Below are 6,000 nucleotides of genomic sequence, written 5' to 3'. Positions count from 1 at the left end.
TGTTGCTGGTGCCTGACAGAGTCCCAGATGTGTTTCATTAAGAAGCTGAAGGACCTGCACTGGGGAAAAAATTGTTTTGGGGAGAGGCAAATATTGGGTGTATTGTAGGGTTGAAGGGTGTGGGTACAAATATGTGGGCCATTGGATGCTAACTATGGGAATGAAGGAAGGTTTTGGTGAGGATAGTAGGAACACAAAAAAGGAAGAGGAGATTGATGTGTGTGCAGTGCCTAGTATATGGAGGAGAAGGGAAAGGGGAACACAGAAAGAAAAAAGGAAAAGGAGCCCTGATTTGAAGTGAAATAAGTGGGGAGGAATTATAGTTCATAGGCTTGATAAATATTTGCCATTCATCTCTGCTCTGTTTCTGATTTGAAGTGAAATAAGTGGGGAGGAATTATAGTTGATAGGCTTGGTAAATATTCACCATTCATCTCTGCTCTGCTTTCTTTGCTGAATCATGTGCCCACAATTCCACTAGCTGGCATTCTATCTTGTGGTGGGCAGTGGACATAATGTGGACATAATGTTTGGCTCACTAGTGTAAATGTCCAATGTTTGCTTAAACATTCTTCTAAGCTTCAGCCGCAATTCCTCTATATGCTCCTGCAGAGAGCAGAATATTTTAAGTTCCTCATTGAAATATGAAGCTGCTGCATCTTTATCTAATTTGCTGAACATTCGTATATTTCTACAGTTTTAGTTCTTCTTTGCTGTATGGTGGTAATCAGTGTTGCTAGAACTGCCTCATGGTCAGTGATACCATTTTTAACAGGGATGTCCTTGAAGAGGTCATGTCTATTTGCTGCCACCAGATGTTTGAATAATATGCCTGTGTGGAAGACAACATAATTAGCATTTTGGTGAATAAAACCCTGCACATATTACACACCAGTTGCCTGCACCTTCTGAAGGTGAATTGTACTCTTGTGATATCTTTCAAACTATTATGTGACCTGCTCCTCAGCTTGCATTCTTGTAGAAGATGCCTTATTCTCTGTCATAATACTCTCAAAATTCAATGTTCTTACATTATGTTTCTCACCTCTAATATGTTTAGAATGTAGACTCACTGTTTCCTAGTGGCTTCAGTGAAGTTTATCAAGCATTCTGCAGTGTGGATGTTTTCTGTTAGGAAACTGATATTAATAGATATGATTACAATGGATGTTGTTCCATTATCTCTTGTCTCACAATAACACTTAATCATTTGTGTGAGCATAAGCAATTTGAAGTAGATGCAAGGACCTGAGACTTACATATAAACAACAATAACTGGTATGTGACATTGGAGGCATGGAATCAGAGTAACAGCTAGCTACAGTCTGTTGTATACCATGACCAGTAAGCTCACACATGCTCATAATGCATTACAATGCCTAGAAAATGATGTGTCTCTGAACAAAAAATTATTCTCTTTGTGTGACCTATCATACCTTAAAGTTGGTTAGTAGGGCTCTCAAGAGCCCTGCATAAAACATTCATAAAGGTCCACTGATTGTTCTGCTCAACCTACAGGAAACTATGCATGATCTGATCTACTCTGGTAAAGAACAGGAGAGATGCTGCTGCACTGATTATGACTCTGCACAACTTTACAGGAAAATCAAATCTCCATATACATCAGCCACTTGTTCCCAGCAGCTCAGTTTGTCAGCACATCTGATGTTGATGACATAACTGATCACCTGTTGGACACTATGAACCAGCAGTTCACCAGTGAACTGTTTGATCAACAAATCTGCCAGGAGAAACTAAGGAATCTTAAATCCCCAAGTGTTCATCCTGACAGACCAGCAGTACACCTGTGAACTGTTTGATCAACAAAAATGCCAGGAGAAACTAAGCAATCTTAAATCCCTAAGTGTTCATCGTGATATAGAGGTCGCCTGAGATTTCCCCAAATCGCTTCATGTGAATGATGGTAAGTAAGTTTTCTGACCATTTTTCTGGCCCGCCCAGCTTCATCTTGTCTCCAACTCCAATGGCAGAGATGTAAAACCTTGACTTTACTTCCTTCAAAGGACACCAACAGCATTTTCTAGTGGATGAGGGTTGTGAGCAAACAGAAGGGCAATCTTATGTGCTGCAGCAGAGTACCAGTCTACATCAAGCAGTGGTATGTCATAGAATGTGTGCATAAACAGTGGTAACATTTTGACACTGAAGTGCAATGTTTTTCATAATAAGAACTAATCAGTCCCAAAACTCATTAGTATGTACTGGAAATAGAACACAAATCCCAGGAATTGTCTTTCTTGGGTATGGCTTTAGCGAAAGCAGTCTGCCATCATCAACCTCCAGCCTGTGGATTATGGCAACGGAAGTTAGTACAGGCTGGTGGATATCATTGGATGATTCGTGTTTCTCAGTTTTGCTGTAAAACAATGAAGGCCTGCAATACTTGAAGAAAGCCACAGACATCACTTCCCCATTTGCTACAACTTTAGTGATGTAGCTGTTGAGTTTGTACTATAAGCAAATTTTATTTGTTTTTGAGTTTGTACATAAGACATTTCCAGTGGCACATTTGGACAATGACCACAATTTATTGGTGGTGAACCATTACATTAAAACTGAAGAAATTGCAAAAAGGTAGAAAATTAAGGAGCTGGAACTTGGCTAATTTGAAAGAATCAGAGGTTGTTGAGAGTTTCAGAGGGAATATTAGCCAACAATTGACTGAAAGAGGGGAAAGGGATATGGTAGAAGACAAATGGGCAGCTTTGAGAGATGAAATAGTGAAGCCAGCAGAGGATCGAGTAGGTAAAAAGATAAAACATAGTAGAAATACTTGGATATTACACGAGATATTGAATTTAACTTATGATAGGAGAAAATATAAAAATGCAGAAAATGATGCAGGCAAAAGGAAAATATAGAAGTCTAAAACTGAGACTGACAGAAAGAGCAAAATGGCTAAGTTAGAGGACAAATGCAAGGCTACAGAAGCATATGTAACTAGGGGAAAGATGGATACCACCTACAGAAAAATTAAAGAGGCCTTTGGAGCAAAAAGAAGCACCTGCATGAATGTCAACAGCTCAGATGGAAAACCAGTACTAAGCATAGCAAGGAAAGCTCAGAGTTGGAAAGAATATTAAAGACAAGCTGTACAAGGGACATGCACTTGAGTCAATATTTTACAAAGGGAGGAGGATGTAGGTGAAGATTAGGTAGGAGATATGATATTGTGAGAAGAATTTGACAGAGCCCTGAAAGACCTATGTCCAAACAAGGCCGCTGAAGTAGATGACATTACTTCAGAACTACTGTTACCTTTGAGAGAGCGAGCCAGGACAATTACTCCATCTGGTGTGCAAGATGTATTAGACAGCCAAAATACCTTCACACTTCAAGAAGAATATAATAATCCCAATTCCAAAGAAAGCAGGTGTGAAAAATACAGAACTATCAGTTTAATAAGCCATGGATGCAAAATACTGCTACAAATTATTTACAGATGAATGGAAAAATTGTCAGAAGTCAACCTCAGGTAAGATCAGTTTGGATTCCAGAGAAATGTAGGAACATGTCAGGCAGTACTGACCCTATGACATCTCTTGAAAGATAGGTTAGGGAAAGGCAAACCTACATTTATTACTTTTGTAGACTTACAGAAAGCTTTTGACAATGTCGACTGGAACACACTCTTTGAAGTTATGAAGGTAGCACAGATAAAATTCAGAAAGCAAAAGGTTATTTGCAACTTGTACAGAGACCAGCCTGCAGCTAAAAGAGTTGAGGGGACTGAAAGGGAAGCAGTGGTTTAGAATGGAGTGAGAAGGGGTTGCATGGAAGTGAAATGTGGATGATAAACAGTTCATACAAGAAGAGAGTAGAAGCTTTTGAAATGTGGTGTTACAGAGGAATACTGAAGATCAGGTTTTTAGGTCAGGTAACTAATGAGGAGGTACTGAGTAGAGTTAGAGAGATTGGAAATTTCTGGTTTAATCTGACTAAAAGAAGGGGTTGGTTGATAGAACACTTTCTGAGACATCAAAGGATCATACACTTATTATTGGGGGGGAGTGTGGGGGTTAAAATGGTAGAGGTAGATCAAGAGATGAATATAGTAGGAAGACTCAAATGGATGTAGGTTGTAATAGTTATTCAGAGGTGAAGAGGCTTGTGCATGATAGAGTAGCGAGAAGAGCAGTAGAAACCAGTCTTTGGAATGGAGACCACCACCACCAAAACAACAACAATAACATCGACACTGTATATCTGTAACTTACCAAACGAAAGCATTGGTATGTTAATAGACACACAAATAAACACAAACACACACACAAAATTCAAGCTTGAGCAACCCACGGTTGCTTCATCAGGTAAGTGGGAAGGAGAGGGAAAGACAAAAGGATGTGGGTTTTAAGGGTGAGGGTAAGGAGTCATTCCAACCCCGGCAGTGGAAAGACTTACCTTAGGGGGAAAAAAGTACAGGTATACACTCGCACACACACACATATCCATCCGCACATATACAGACACAAGTAGACATTTGTCAAGGCAAAGAGTTTGGGCAGAGATGTCAGTCGAGGCCGAAGTACAGAGGCAAAGATGTTGTTGAATGACAGGTGAGGTATGAGCGGCGGCAACTTGAAATTAGCGGAGGTTGAGGCCTGGTGGGTAATGGGAAGAGAGGATATACTGAAGCGCAAGTTTCCATCTCCAGAGTTATGATAGGCTGGTGTTAGTGGGAAGTATCCAGATAACACGGACAGTGTAACACTGTGCCAAGATGTGCTGGCCATGCACCAAGCCATGTTTACCCACAGGGTGATCCTCATTACCAACAAACACTGTCTGCCTGTGTCTATTCATGCAAATGGACAGTTTGTTGCTGGTCATTCCCAAACAAAAAGCTTCACAGTGTAGGCAGATCATTTGGTAAATCACGTGGGTCCTGTCACACGTGGCTCTGCCTTTGATCGTGTACACCTTCTGGGTTACAGGACTGGAGTAGGTGATGGTGGGAGGGTGCATGGGACAGGTTTTACACTGGGGGCAGTTACAAGAGTAGGAGACAGAGGGTAGGGAAGGTGGTTTGGGAATTTCATAGGGATGAACCAAGAGGTTACGAAGGTTAGGTGGACGGCGGAAAGACATTCTTGGTGGAGTGGGGAGGATTTCGTGAAGGATGGATCTCTTTTCAGGGCAGGATTTGAGGAAGTTGTATCCCTGCTGGAGAGCCACATTCAGAGTCTGATCCAGTCCCAGGAAGTATCCTGTCACAAGTGGGGCACTTTTGGGGTTCTTCTGTGGTAGGTTCTGGGTATGAGGGGATGAGGAAGTGGCTCTGGTTGTTAGCTTCTGTACCAAGTCGGGAGGGTAGTTGAGGGATGCAAGAGCTGTTTCCAGGTTGTTGGTGCAATGGTTCAAGGATTCCGGACTGGAGCAGATTCGTTTGCCACGAAGACCTAGGCAGTAGGGAAGGGACCGTTTGATATGGAATGGGTGGCAGCTGTCATAATGGAGGTACTGTTGCTTGTTGGTGGGTTTGATGTGGATGGATGTGTGAAGATGGCCATTGGACAGATGGAGGTCAATGTCAAGGAAAGTGGCATGGGATATGGAGTAGGACCAGGTGAATCTGATGGAACCAAAGGAGTTGAGGTTGGAGAGGAAATTCTGGAGTTCTTCTTCACTGTGAGTCCAGATCATGAAGATGTCATCAAGAAATCTGTACCAAACTTACGGTTGGCAGGCCTGCGTAACCAAGAAGGCTTCCTCTAAGTGACTTATAAATAGGTTGGCATATGAAGGGGCCATCCTGGTACCCATGGCTGTTCCCTTTAATTGTTGGTATGTCTGGCCTTCGAAAGTGAAGAAGTTGTGAGTCAGGATGAAGCTGGCTAGGTAATGAGGAAAGATGTTTTAGGTAGGGTGGCAGGTGATCACCGTGAAAGGAAGTGCTCCATCGCAGCGAGGCCCTGGACGTGCGGAATATTTGTGTATAAGGAAGTGGCACCAATGCTTACAAGAATGGTTTCCAGGGGT

Source organism: Schistocerca gregaria, chromosome 3 (genome assembly GCF_023897955.1).
Source record: "Schistocerca gregaria isolate iqSchGreg1 chromosome 3, iqSchGreg1.2, whole genome shotgun sequence".
NCBI lineage: Eukaryota > Metazoa > Arthropoda > Insecta > Orthoptera > Acrididae > Schistocerca > Schistocerca gregaria.
Note: the sequence above shows the minus strand (reverse complement) of the source record.